The sequence below is a fragment of the Quercus robur genome, chromosome 10 (assembly GCF_932294415.1).
Source record: "Quercus robur chromosome 10, dhQueRobu3.1, whole genome shotgun sequence".
Lineage (NCBI taxonomy): Eukaryota > Viridiplantae > Streptophyta > Magnoliopsida > Fagales > Fagaceae > Quercus > Quercus robur.
In genome coordinates, this window is record NC_065543.1 from 28,075,274 (window position 1) to 28,090,272 (window position 14,999).

Genomic DNA, 14,999 nt, shown 5'->3' on the forward strand with positions numbered 1-14,999 from the left:
GAAGGGCCTGAGTATCCAGCCCAAAGCTCTTTCTCATATTGGCTCACCTACAGTCCGTCTCAAAACGTCGCCCTGTGATCCAACGCTGGCCTTTCAAGCCCACTCTCTACAAATACTATTGTGAGGGACTTTCTGCGTGCGAGCCCAACATCGTCGCTGGGCCGTTGAAGATTTTGTGTCCCTACAATTTTATTTTTTTATATTTTACACAACTATTTTTCAAAAATACTTGCATCAAATTATTTGTTTTATACTACATTTTAATAACATATTATTTTTTTATCAATTTTTTTATTACCCTTTCAAATCATTTGTCTGTTTGTGTACATGAGTAAAGAAATATTAAAATATAGATTTGGACGTGATAGGAATCGTATATATTTACACAGTTATTATAGTAACAATTTAAATTTTCATAAGTTTATATAGATTAATGTGGATGATTTTTAGAGTTGAATGTGTAAAAATTTACCATTTATGCTATTATATATTGATGGATGTGAGTGCTTTAATAAGTTGGACCAATCTAATAAAACCTGTATTTTTTCATGTCAAAAAAATGTATATACTTCTTTTTTTAATTTTTAATTTTTGTTATAATTCAATAATTACAACGAGGAAGAAGAGATTTGAATTATAAATTTCACTACTTAAATTACCTAAAGCTACCAGATAAGTTGCAAATCTCTTAGTATAAATACATACTTTAAATAAAGAAAACAAATAAAATAGATAAATTTATAAAAGTTTTTTTTTTTAATTTTTTTTATACAAGATAGAAATTCTACTATAACCTAATTGAAGTATATATGTGTGTAAAACTCCCTCCTAGAGACTTGAATCCCGGTCCTTAATTCTTACATCCCACAAGCATTTATACTTGTGGAGTGAATAAATTTATAAAAGTTGAATAATGTATAAATACTTAAATTTATTGTCTAATAATTAATTTTGAAATCCTACTAGGAGTGTGTATTGGGGTGACAAATTCTACCTAAATTTATTAACACACCCATTGACCATTACCCATTTAATTTGGATAAATCTTGATCCAACCCAATTAAACATTTAGGTTAAATGGGTAAAGACCCATTAGGTAATATAATTAAATGGGCCTTAATGGTTAAATCCATTGGGTACCCACTAATCCATGTAAAATTTAAAGTTTAATACATTAAAAAAAAAAAAAAGATAAAACCCTAACTTTACCCAAATAAAGTGAAAGTGCCAAATAAAGTGAAAACTTTCATTTGGTGAGCATGCACAGATTCACTTCCAACCTTGAACAACTTGGTGAAGAGGAAAGTGGTAACTCATCCCTATGCAGCTGCTGCTAAATGGAGGAAGAAACCGTGCTTCATGCTCTGTGGGGATGCAGCAATGTTAGGCTGGTTTGGGTTAAAGAATTTGGTGGTTTAAATTCTGAAAATTTAAAACTAATTTCTTCTTCTAATCTATTTGGTTTGATAGCTTCAAGTACTCGTGGCTAGAAGCTTTTTGCCATGGTTTGTTGGTCTCTATGGAACAGAAGGAATAATTGCCGAAATAATGAACCAGTTGCCCCCATGGAGGAAATCATGAGTCTGGCAGGTCAATACCTTCAAGATTTTCAGCAGCAACACAGCAAGCATCATGCACAAAAAGGCCCATAGAAAGCTGTATGGAAACCCCCTGATGCTGGCACTGTGAAAACAAATTTGGATGGGGCTGTGTTTGAAGATCTGAATGCAGCGGGTATCGGCGTCGTGGTTCGCAATTCTCATGGAGAAGTATTGGCAGCCTTGGCCGAGATTATTCCTTTGCCTTCCTCAGAACCTGTCCTTGAAACTCTTGCAGCACGAAGAGTAATTCATTTTGTCCAAGAATTAGATATGCACAGTTTAGTTTTCGAAGGTGATTCAGAAGTTTCTATCTCTGCTATAAAAAATCATAATTTATCTCATCCATTGTTTGGTCATCTTGTTAAAGACATACTATCTTCAGATAGTTCTCTTCAAAACTTCTCTTTCTCTCATACACTCCGGCAAGACAGTGCTTTATCTTATGTTTTAGCCAAGAGAGCGAGCATTTCGTTTCCTGTATTAGTTTGGCTGAAGTATATTCCTCCTGATATTTTTAAGGTTTATGTTTCTGACTATCTAGCTATTAAATAAAATGCCACTTAAGGTTGTTTCTAAAAAAAAAAAAAAAAAAAAAATCTAGCCACTAACCTAGCTGTCAGACACCTCTGCCCTTCTTTCTCATTGATTTTCTTGGGGTTTCTTCACATTTTCTTAGCTACCAAATGTAAATTCTCTCTCTCTCTCTCTCTCTCTCTCTCTCTCATTTTTCCGACCAAGAGACTTTCAGAATCTCCAAGCCCTTGGGTTCCATGTCTCAATTTCTCCAAAATTTTTTGATTATCTTTCGATTCAGTTGGGAAAAAGAGAAAAATTATGTGAAGTTAAGAGATAGAGGGTTTTCTAGAAGAAGAGCACAGATCACTCAACGTGGTTGAAGCCTTCTCAATCTTTTCAAGAGGTTCTGAATTTCATTTTTAAATTTTTTTTAGTGGCTTGTTTGGTTTTAGGGAAAATGTAGGAAACAATGAGAAAATTGTGAAACTTAGTCAGATATAAGAAAAAAAAAATGTTAAAATAAAGCCTACTCTAAATTTATTTTGCTTATTTGAGTGATTTTCACTCTTAAATTGGAACCGTATGTAAGATTAAGAGCCAAAAAGTGAATTTTCCTTTGTTTTTTCTTAATTTTCTCATAAACCAAACAGTGGGCGAATTTTCCTTTTGTTTTCTTAGTTTTTTCATAACCAAACATTGGATATATCAGTTTTCTCAAGAAAAATAGTGGATATTTTGGTAATATTCTTTTGTTTTTGGCAAAACTACATTATTGGTCCCTAAAGTTTACCCTGCGTGCGCAATTAGTCCCTCAAGTTTAAAGCGAGCACAATTAGTCCCTTAAGTTTTAAAATTAAGTTGTATTGGTCCTTTTACTAACTGCTGTTAACGGTGTTACTTACGTGACTAACGGAAAAATGACTAGACATTTTTTTAAATGATATGACATGTTTTTAATTAAAAATTTAAAAAAAAAATTTCCACAAAATTAAAAAATCATATTGCCTGGATTAAAAACAAATTTGATATTTGTTTAACAAAGACACGACAGAAAAATGGAGGAAGCGAGAGATTGACAGTTGCAAAAGAACTCAAATGGAATTTCCATCACAAGCTCTTTTTTTATAATTAAAATAATAATAATAATAATAATAATAAAATCTGGAAAACCACTCCACTGACTAATTGTCCATCTCCCCCACCACAAATTCGTTGGGCTTGTGTGTTATCATTTTAGCCAAGACTTACTCTTAAGTGATTTTACTCTTTTTTTTCGCAACTTTCATTACAAGAAGGAGAATCCTAACGTTGAATCACAGAGCTACACCACCAAAACCCAAAGAGATTTTTAAGAAAAAGAAAACAAAGATTTATTTTCTTGTTCTATCTCAGTCCTTCTCCTTGTCTTTGTTGCTCTCAGATCCTTCTCTTCAATCTCAGATCCTTTTCTTCAATCTGATATTCCAGCTAGCCAAAATGACGTCGCCGGAGCAAATCCTTCGCCTACAATGCTCAAAAACTCAGCGGAACCGCCGGAGCAACATCCTTCGACCCCTGTGCTGGAGCAACATCCTTCGCCATCGCCCTCATCCCTTACGCCGCCTTCCTCCTCGACCTCAGCAGAACCGCCGTGCTCACCACCCTAACCGTCGGCCTCATGGTCTCCTACATCCTCAATTCCCTCAACTTCAAACCCGCCGCCTTCTTTGATGGTTTTGATGATTTTGGGGGTTTTGATGGTTTTTATTCTTTGTTTGATCAGTGGGTTAAGGGAGAGTTTGATGACTTTTCGTTTCGCTGAATCCTCGCCTTGCAGTTCCTTAGCTACGAGCTTCAGCTCCTCCAGGGCCTCCACTTTCTTCTTTGTCTCCCCGTCGGTGTCTGTCTCCGACGAGGAGCACTCCGGCATGTTAAGAAGATCGGAGAGCTTCTCCGACTTGGCCTTCTTCGGCTTCTTCGGTGGCTTTGAGACCGATCTGGTTTCTGCGACAAAATCGCTCTTGGGGCGGTGGCGGGAACCGCCGCCGCCGCAGCTCATGGCGTTGAAGAGTTTGCGACGGAATGCGGAGCCGGAGAACGAGGTCCATATGCGAGAGTGGCCGGCAGTGGTGGGGCCGTCGAGGACTAGAGATTCGACGTCGTTTCTGTGACACTTCGCCATTCAGTCTGATGACGTGTGAGCCGAACTACATTGCACACACAGAGAGAAACAGTGGAGAGGAAATGAGTGTGTATACTAAATTCTGATATATTTTTATTTGTGGCTGATGATGGTGCACGGTCTACAGTGGCTATGCTTGATGATGGTGGATTGATCGTTGTTAGGAATTTAAAATATCAGATTTGTTTTTAATCTGGTCAATATCATCTAACGTGGAAGCTTTTTATTTTATTTTATTTTATTTTTTTAATTAAAAAGATGCCACATCATTTTAAAAAATGCTAAGTCATTGTCCCATTAGCCACGTAAGTAACACCGTTAACAGAAGTTAGTAAAAGGACCAATACAACTCAGTTTTAAAACTTAAGGGACTAATTGTACTCGTTTTAAACTTGAGGGACTAATTGCGCACGCAGGGTAAACTTCAGGGACCAATAATGTAGTTTCACCATTGTTTTTCTCAGAAACCAAACAGTGGGTGAAAAACTATTGGTATTTTGGTAATTTTTCTTTTGTTTTTCTTAATTTTTCAAAAACATATATTAGTTTTCTTTTAAAAAAAAATAAAAAATCAGTGGGTGTTTTGGTAATAATTCCTTTCTAGTGAATACATTTTGGTAATTTAAAACTTTTTGGTATTTGTATGTATCTTTATGTATTAAGAGGATTCAGAAAGTTAGTTATGACTTTAAAAAATGTCAAAATACCCCTAATCTAAATAGATAATCCTTATTCTTAAAAAATAAAAAATAGGGTTAAAATTGTAACTGGACAAAATTCCAAAACAAAAAACTACTAGATTTTTTTTTTCCTAAAAATTAGCACAAACTCTCTATTTAAATATATCTTATACACATTTTATATATATATTTTTCTTAAAAATTAGCACACACTAAACCTAGCCATTTACTTATTTTCAAAATCCTAAATTTTAGGTTCTTTAAAATCCATTCCTATCATATATAACCTCATTAACAATAGACAAATTCAAATTGAAAACTATGACATTTAACATAAAATAAAAATAAAAAGAGTCTCATCGCATGTGCGAAGTGCGTGTAATAAAGCTAGTATATATAAATCTAATAATGAGTTATATGGGCAGTTGGATCCTGCCCCAATCTAATTAGTTGGGTGGGTAATGGATATTTAATTTATATTTATATGAGTTATAAATAGATAAATGGGTGATTGTGTATCCAACGCATTTATGACCCAACCCACCCAGTTGTCACTCCTAAGTGTGCATGGGTAAGGTTGGGTTGGGTAGAGGGGTTTTTTAATCCAACCCAAGATGGTTGGGCTAATAAAACACTCAATCCAATCCAACCCATTACAAGAGCTTAACCCAACCCAGGTGGATCAGATTGGATGCATGGGTTAAGCATTTTTTTTTTTTTTTTATAAAAAAAGATGAGTATTAGAACAACAAATTTATAAGATGACCAACACATATAACAACATATTTACTAAATAAACTTGAGCATAACACCAAACTAACACAAGCTATTTAATTAGTATATCAAACCAACACAAATAAAAGCATATTTAGATATTATAAATTTTATGGCCAAAAGAGTAAATAATAAAGCTACATAATATATATTTTAAATATAAGTAAGTCAGGTTGAGTTGGGTGAATTTATGGATCAGCTAACCAGCACTGCACACAACCCAATGTAAACTAAATAAATAAATAAATAAAAATTAAAAATAGCAACCTAACCCAACCCACAACCCCTAAAAAATGAACAAATCTAGCAGGTTGGGTTGGATTTGATCAGTTTTGACGGATCAATGTGTTGGTTGCACATCCCTAAACCCTACTGATTTAATAATTAAAAAAAGAAAAAGAATAAAGAACACAACTATTACATCTATCAAATATTAAACACAAAATAAAGTGAAAAATCACCCAAAAAAAAAATATTTAGAGTTTTAAGAATAAAACATAATATACTAGGTAAAAACAAAAGGAAGAAATTCTATAATAAACATAATACCCTAGGGAAACTTTTGTGCTTGGTTTTTTTATTTGTCTTACTAAACCATTTAGGGACAAGTTATGTTGGTGCCACATAAAGTGGCACAATTTGTGCTACAACTCGCTTATGTGGCAAGTCATGAGTACTAGAGGGGTGATTGTGGGTCCATATGGAGACACCCCTCTACCAGTCACAACTGGCCACATGGGTGAGTTATGGTATAAGTTATGCCATTTTATGTGGCACCAGCATAATCTTTAGGGACAATTTAGTCTCTTTTTATTTATTATTATTATTATTATTATTTTTTTTTTTTTTTTGCGGTGGACTCTAGTTGGTTATGTGGGGTCACAACTCACAAGCAATGCATGTGTATCACTTTTCTTTCAAAGTTAACCCCAATTTAGACCATAGGGTGTTGATATTGTCCAATTTTGAGACAAAAATTGTAGTATAGATAAGGTTGGCATTCCACAATTTTTTTTTTTGGAGAAACAATTCAAAGATTCATTGATTAGAAAATAGGCTTGTTAGCCAATACAAGACAACTAATGTATGGTGGAACACATCAAAAGCATCAATACTATATAGAAAAATATAATTGAAATTAGCATAAAGAAAACTTGGTAAAATTCAATAATTAAAATCACTAACATGTCAGGGTTTGTCCACCAATAGCATTAATCCACTACCAATCCAATTTTAGTACACAATCGGGTAAGTCAACTCATAAATTATTTGATTGGAAGATTTAGAAATAAGTTTGGTTAGTAAAACTCTCTTTGGTTGATTCTATTCATCAATTGTTCCAACAATTTAGTTAGAAAAGAATAACTTTGTTAGAAAAACTCAAGAACATCACATACCCTAGAAATAATGCTATGACAAAGGTAGTATCTAACAAAATTATTGTGTTTCGCAAGAGAGACTATAAATCTTTATTCTAACAATAAGAAGATGTAAGAATAGACTTATGAAAGAATTAAGAACTAAACATCAATCTAACCAAAAAAATTATGAAAATAAAGCAGTTAATTTCAATAATCAAAATATTAAAAACATTCTTAGATCAATAAGTAGATAGCTTACAATATTGAGGTTTCACCCTTAATGCCAACTTAAGTTCTTAAGCTTCCATAGAAAGAAAAACTTTGAAATTAATATATAAATTTTTTAGCAGCCCAAAATTTGGCTGCATTTCTATTCTCTCCATATTTATAACCTCCAAAACCCTAAAACACATGCTCATAGAAAAAGGAAAATAAAATATGTCAATTCCCATTTTTCAGCATCGTGTCAAATTCTAGGTCACTTTTTACCTACAAAACGTTTGATTATAAAGTTTTGGTAAACTATAATGCTGTAGATCTTCAAGTCTTCTTTCCAAGGCCACAAGAATCATCTGAGTAAAATATACGGCCAAAATATCGTGATTGCACATAATATTTTTATATCAGGATTTTTTCCAACTTCGCCTTTAATGAAATTATCTCTTGCCTTTTATATTTTCACATATCTTTTGACCTGTTAAATGCTTCAAAAACCATTTCTCCATTGATCTTGACCCTTGGATACTTTTATGCTCTGTTTGGATGTTTAAAAAAAGAGGAGGAGTAGAGTAAAGGGAAGGAGAGTAATTCAATTACTTAATTTGAAGGTTTTTTAAGAAATGAGGGGGAGGGGTTTGGAGGGGTTTAGAGGGGTTTCAATTACCTCTAACCCCCATTTTTAATTCCCCCAAATTGGAGAGATTTGAAGGGAGAGTAGAGTAGATAAATTACTGACCAAATGAATTTCCCAATTTACCCTTTCTAAATTAACAAAATTACAAACTGATTATATAAATAATTTTTGTTTGTTTCCTAAGAAAATTTAAGTTTAATGAAAAAAAAAATTGAATCTCACTATTTCACTGACATTGAAGCTAAACAACCCCCCCTTTTTTTACACACTTAACAATGTCATTTTCGCTAAAAACCATTGAAACACCACAAAAATGAAAAAATAAATAATAAAAAATCAACTAATAACTTGAAATTTTTGAATTTTATTGCTCCAACCTTCTGGGCTACAAAACAGAGTAATATGTAGCCATACTATTTACCTTTGTTACTAACATCCTCGACGTCAATGGAGACATCTTTCTTCTGGGGTTGTGCCAAGCTAGTCTCTAGATCTAGAGCAGAGCTAGGGTTTTCAGTGGATGAGGACGAGGACGAGTCGTTCTCAAAGGAGTAGAACCTGAGTCTGAGTCGGGGCCAAGTCGAGGTGGCGAGTGAGGAAGGACTTGGAATTGGGTTGTTTTGAATGGGAGGGGAGTGAAGAAGATTGCAAGTGTAGAGAGTGACATTTTGAAGCAGAGTGGCGTATTGACCATTGATTCAATTTCAACATTTCCACCAAAACCTATATATGTAATTACATAATGGACATTGTGTAAATAGGGGTAAATTTGTCTATTTAAATCATTTCCTCTCCTTTCCATCCTAATTTTTAAAACATCCAAACAAGAGGAAGGGCTAATTACTCCCTTCCCCCTAACTAATTTTAAAAACATTCAAATAAGGTAAAAGATAACTATTCCCCTCTGCTCTCCTCCCCACTACTCTTCTCCCCTCTACTCTACTCCCTCTCTAAACTTCCAAATAGGCCATTAGCTACTTAATGTTTGCATGCTTAGTTGATTAGTATTAATTTCCTATAAAATAAAAATACACGTAATGAGTATATTTTAGAAAAAACTTACAAATTCTCATATTTACATGTAAGTATAGGAATAAACACAAAATAAATGTTCCTCCAAAAAAAAAAAAAAAACAAACAAACAAAATAGATGTGATAATACCTATCAAAACTAAGATAATATTGTAAAATGAACATGTGAGGGTCGAGAGGCACATATGATAGAAGTTATTTATTTTTGAGATAGTTACAATACGATGTTAACCTTGCAATTCAAACCCTTTCTCCCTAGACCTCCTAGTACTTTATGCATGAAAATGTGTCAATTCTGCTACAAAGCCCTTGGCTTGTGGAAGTAACTTAAAATGCATTTTATAGTCTTTTTTTTAAGAGATAGTTTCAACTTTCAACTTATAGTTTTTTCTTCTGATGATTGTTTTTTATCATTTGACCAAGACACTAGTTGCCTTTTATGCATTTTATAGTTTTTGAGACATAAGTCTCTAAAAACAAGGAAAGAGAAAGACATAAGAATGCATTTTGTATTTGTTAAGGGAAAAACCAGGAGAGGAATTATCTCATTCAAAGGTTAATGAATTTCGGCATGATAATTAGACCTCTTTTACATCATATTATTTTTCCTTACAACCAAAAAAAAAAGATATTACTCTAATCATAATAGGCTATGTGAGTAATTATGAAAAAGTATCACGCCCAAGCTTGACCCCTTTCATATTCATCTGTTCACGTTGGTCCACAAGATCTACCAATCCAAACCTTTGGTAGATGCTTTGGATGAAGGAGATTTTTTTTTTTTTTTTTTTTTTGAGAGAGAGTTCTAACCTATGACGTCCACTCCTAATAATAGCTCTTTATCATTAGACCAAGACACCAATTAATTTTTGGTATAGGCAGGGATTGAACCCCAAATCTCTTATTCAGCCATCAAAGATTTTATCAGTTGAGCTAACTAGAACCCGCAAATGAAGGAGATGTTTAGTTGATGATTATATTGGTTTTTAAGCTCTTGAAATTGTAAATTTAATAGCATTACACTTTGAGTGTTATAAGGGCATAGTCATTTTTTTATTTTGGTTATTAGAATTAGACTGTTGAATTTTACATGATGATATTTATATGGGTTATGCTTCTTTCCTGAATTGGGGAGGAATTAGACTTAGAGGATTGTATGGTTAGGATTTAAACAACACTCTACTTTGAAAGTTTGTCTTTAGGGGGTTGTCCAAAACAGTCTAGAGGGAAGGGGGTTGTTTTGATGGCACTATTGATAGACAACAAGGTAGATATTAAAGTTATTCAAAGAGCTTCCTAGTTTCTTCACTGGCTATGATTAAATGATTAGCATTGTAGGGTCACAATTTGGGGCCCAAGCCTAAAAGGTGCGGGGTCTTGGTCCAAGGAGCCCAGAAACAATGAATTTGTAGAGAGTGGGCTATAGACCTAGGTCTTAGCGAGTTGGACAGCGATTGGTATTGGGCTATACAACAGTTAAATGCGTAAAACACGTTAACATCCATAGATCTTCAGTCTAAGGAGATAAGATGAATATATGTCGATCATTGTTTGAAGATTATGGTAGCTTATACTGCTATAGTATTCTCTCTTCTTTTTTCTCCTTCCCCTTCCTCATGGGGACTCCCCATCTTATATAGTCTTTTTGAAGCCATCATGGTCTTACACTTGTTGATCATCTGGACCCTTACTTGAGTGCTTATTCCATCGGACACCCCCTTTCAGCCTTCTATGAGTTATGGTGGCCAAGGCAGCACTGTTCACAGGTCCTCTCCACATTAATGCAGCCAGAAAAGTAGTTACAACGCATTTAATGCGGTAGCAGCAGCTTCTCATTGAATATTTTATATTTCCTTCTTTCCTGCAGGTCTGTGGGACGCATCTCTACTGGTAATGTTTATTAGGGGGGTCCTTCTAATAGACAAAGTGCATGTTTGAGCCATACTCATCACGTTCGAGGGGGCATCCCTCCTCGGACCGTCCTCCAAACGTCCCGTTGTCTACGAGAGCTAGGTTGGAAATCCCTTTAGTATTCATTTCCTCTCCTCGAACATTGCTAATCGTCCCGGATGGGGTCTAAGGCCCATTACATGATTTGGGGTCTGTGCCCTTACAATAGCCCCTCAAATTCTGGTTTTTCCCTCTTATCCGAGGAGAAAATGGTGGAATTTTGATATTTAATGGATAAGTCACCATAATTCCTTGATTCACACGCGTGGGAGCACCGTCTCACTTGCCTCATTACTGCTACTGATGTTTCGTAGCCACAAGGCACCATTAATTGCACCAGGCGGCTCTATGTCCCCTTGCATCCAATGGTGGGGTGCTTAATCAGCGACATATTTTCTTCTAAACTTTGGGCAGGAGTAATCCTGTTCATTTTTCCTTGCTATATAAGGCTTTTGAGGGAGATTACTTTCTCTTTTTTAGAAAAGACATTCAAGCGTTCCAAAGCATTTCAGCATCTTCTCTCGCGAAATACTCCAAGTGCCTGAGTTCTATAGCTGTTCCTGTGAGGATTCCCTATGGATCCTTTGAAAGTTTGAGAGATTTAGAACTCGTACTCCCGTAAGTTTTCATTTCCCCATATTCCTTTGCCCCCTTTTTTTTTGTTGTTCTCCTCGGCCTTCTTTCATTTGTAAACCTTTCTCTGTGCCCTTTAGGGCTACTTGGATGGGTAAGTTTAAGAGCCTAGTAGATTCTTCGGCCGGTATGGAGGATTTTAAGGCCAAGTACCATATGCCGCAAGGAGTGGGTTTGGAGTATTGCCCCTCGGACAAAATTCTAACCAAAAGAGAAACGGGGCAGGTTGTCATTCCTATGATCGCTTTCATAGAAGGAGGGATGACGATTCCTATGGGTAGGATAACTAGGGATTACTTGCGCGGCCATAGGGTGGCCCCCCACCAATGTGTCGCTAATATGTTCCGGATTTTAGGGTGCGTAGATGCTTTGAATGACCAGATGAACCTCGGCCTCTCATGGCACAATGTTGTTCACTTGTACGAGTGCCACTGCCTTTCCGAGACGTATTACCTGAAATCCAGGTCCAACGAGGTGAGACTGATATCTTACCTTCCCAAGTCCAATAAAGGCTTGAAGGACGATTATCTGGTCGTCTTCGGGGAATGGCACGACGGTCTTCGCTGCCTAGTTAGGGTAGGAACACCAGGTGGGACACTCTAGGATCAGGTCCCTCGGTGGGGATCTTAGTCTTTTGAGCTTTCCTTTTATTTGTTTTGGTCTTGGTTTTGGTCGCTTGTCTTCTCGGACTAACATAACCTTTCATTTGGATGTTTTGCAGACAAAGTACACACCATTCTGAGGATCAGCCTGGTCAACGTCCAAGCTCTCAACTATCTCTTAAGGTCGGAGATCTTTGTGAGTGAGGGCGGGCAGCTACGGGCCACTCACCTCATTTTGGACTACGAGCCTCTATCCCATACATTTGTGGACGTGGGCCAGGCGATAAGGGCCGGGAGTCCTCGATTAGCTTGAGCTTGTTCTTTTGTGTTTCTGAGCTTGTGCTTTTGTGTTCCTTGAATGGATTTAGTGTTAAATTTGGGTTGGTTTTGTTGACTGAGAGGAGATTCATGGATTTGTGTTCTTATATTTTGGAGCACGTTGTGTTGGATTATCAGTATGTTGTGTTTGATTTTGAATTTTCTAGGTGTGTTTGTATTGTGTGTATGTTATGTTTAATTTTTAATTTTCTGGGTTTGTGTTTGATTTTGAATTCTTTGGGTCTGTGTTTAGTTTTTAATTTTTCTGGTTTGAATTTTGAATTTTTTAGGGAAAAAAAACCCAGGAATTTTTTTTTTTAATATTTTTTTTTGGTTTTAAAAAAACCTATAACAAGGTCTAAGCCTATAGCCACATTTTTAAAAACACAACTATAGGTCCGTAGCCTATACCATAATTATAAAGTGGGTCTATAGCCGCGTTTTTTAAAAATGTAGCTATAGGTCTCAACCTATAGCCGTGTTTTCAGAAACGCAGCTATAGGCCCGCAATTTATAGCCGTTGTTAAAAAATGCGGCTATAGGTCTGACCTTTAGCCGCGGTTACAAAAACTTGAATTTGTGCTATTGTCTTACTGCACTGTTTAGGTCGTGTTTGTAAACACGGCTCTATCCTATAGCCGCGTTTTTGGGGTCTATAGCCGACATCTCTAACCGTTGCACAATGAGAGAGTGGGAGATGAGAAATTTGGTGAGTTAGAGCAGAAAAGAAAGAAAAAGTGAAAAACAATAGAAGAAAGAGAAGAGATAGAGGATAGAAGGGGGAAAAAATTATGCAACTAGTACCATGCAAGATTAAAAAAAAAAAAATTTAAAAATGTCATGTCTTTTTTAAATTTAAGAGACAAAATTCAAACATTTTAAATTCAAGAGACAAGAAACGAAGTTATAAATAAATTTAATGGAGCAAAGACATGGTTTACCCTAAAAAATTAATAGAAATTATTTTATGGCACATAAGTATAACAAACAAAGGGTACCATTAGGCTCTCATTAACTATCATAGGAGGGTGGCCAAAAGCCGAGCTCAAAGGCCCCCATGGACTCGTGTGCCTTTCCATTTTGTCTTTTCTTTAAAAAAAAAAAAAAATAGTAATTAGTTAATTACTTATCAACTCCAAAATATTAACGAATTAACTCTGTATCAAGAGAGGAAATAGAGCGCAATTGGTTCACCATGGGTGCTGGTCAATCAGCCAGGTGCACGTGAAGGTTGTTGAACCTTGGTTCATCTTCAACCTCCAATGATGAAGCCCTAGGCCTAGTTGTCACCTCAATTTTCAAGACTCATTATCTCTTTACATTGCTCCATTCGTGTGAGATTGTTGTCTATTATTAAATCCCTGTACGATATGCTACAATTTTATTCAAAATCACCAAAAAAAAAAAAAAGTTTGAACGTGAAAATCATGCAACTCTTCAATCCAAACGTAAAGACATGACCTCTCATTGCACGTACACCAAATCACGTATGGTCAGTCTCCTTTGAATCCTAGCGATGAAAGAAATCTATCGGTGCTAGACTGCCAGCGGTGTTACTAGAAACTTGTCAAAAAAATGTAATCCGAATGTTGTTTTACTTAAAGCTTGTTTAAAAGCTTTGCTTTGATCTCCTATGATTTTCTCTGGTCATGGGAGCGTGAAAACGAGCCTATAGCATAGATACCAATGTAGATAAGCAATAAGGTATCTCGAAATATAAAAGGCATTAGTCAATACTCAATACCTTTTTTTTTTTTTTTTTTTTTTCTCACATACCCCCCACGAACTCCACAATTAAGAGATTGTTGGAGAGATAAACACATTAAAGAAAGATTTGAACAGTTAATATATAACATATAGTGTTTAATTCAAAAGACTTAAGCCCAATGGATATAAGCTCAACTATGTTATATTAACCATTCATTCTTCTTATAATTATATAATGTGAGACTTTACTCACACGTATATACCTAATAAAAATATATATTAATTAGGAGGCTAGGATTTCTCATTATAGTGGCTGTTACTTACGTTAGGGAGGTTATAGTGAATGTGTCATGTGTGAAGGCAATGCTATTCTACAAGATTTCCTTCAAGGGCCATTGTTTGACTATAGTATAGAAATGAGGTTTGCCGTTTGCTATATGGACTTCGAGACTCAAAATGCCTTAATTTATCCACTTTTGAACAAAAACATCACTACATGATTCTTTCAAGTTTTGCAAGTACTTCCAAAAAAAAAAAAAAATTTGAATAAGATTATACATACTGAACTACATAGTCCACAAAATTTTTACAAAATGCCATTTGCCAAGACAATGATTTTGTTTCTTCAAAAAGGAATTTGGAATTTACAATTAATTAAAAAATTGAGTAATTTACTAATTTTATGATTATGTTCTTCAAGAAACATTATGAACTTACAATTAAAATTTTTAGTATTTGGTTTTTTTAAAAATAAATTATAAGTGACTACTTTGAATTAGCATAAGAATGTAACTTGAACCCTTAAAAAAAA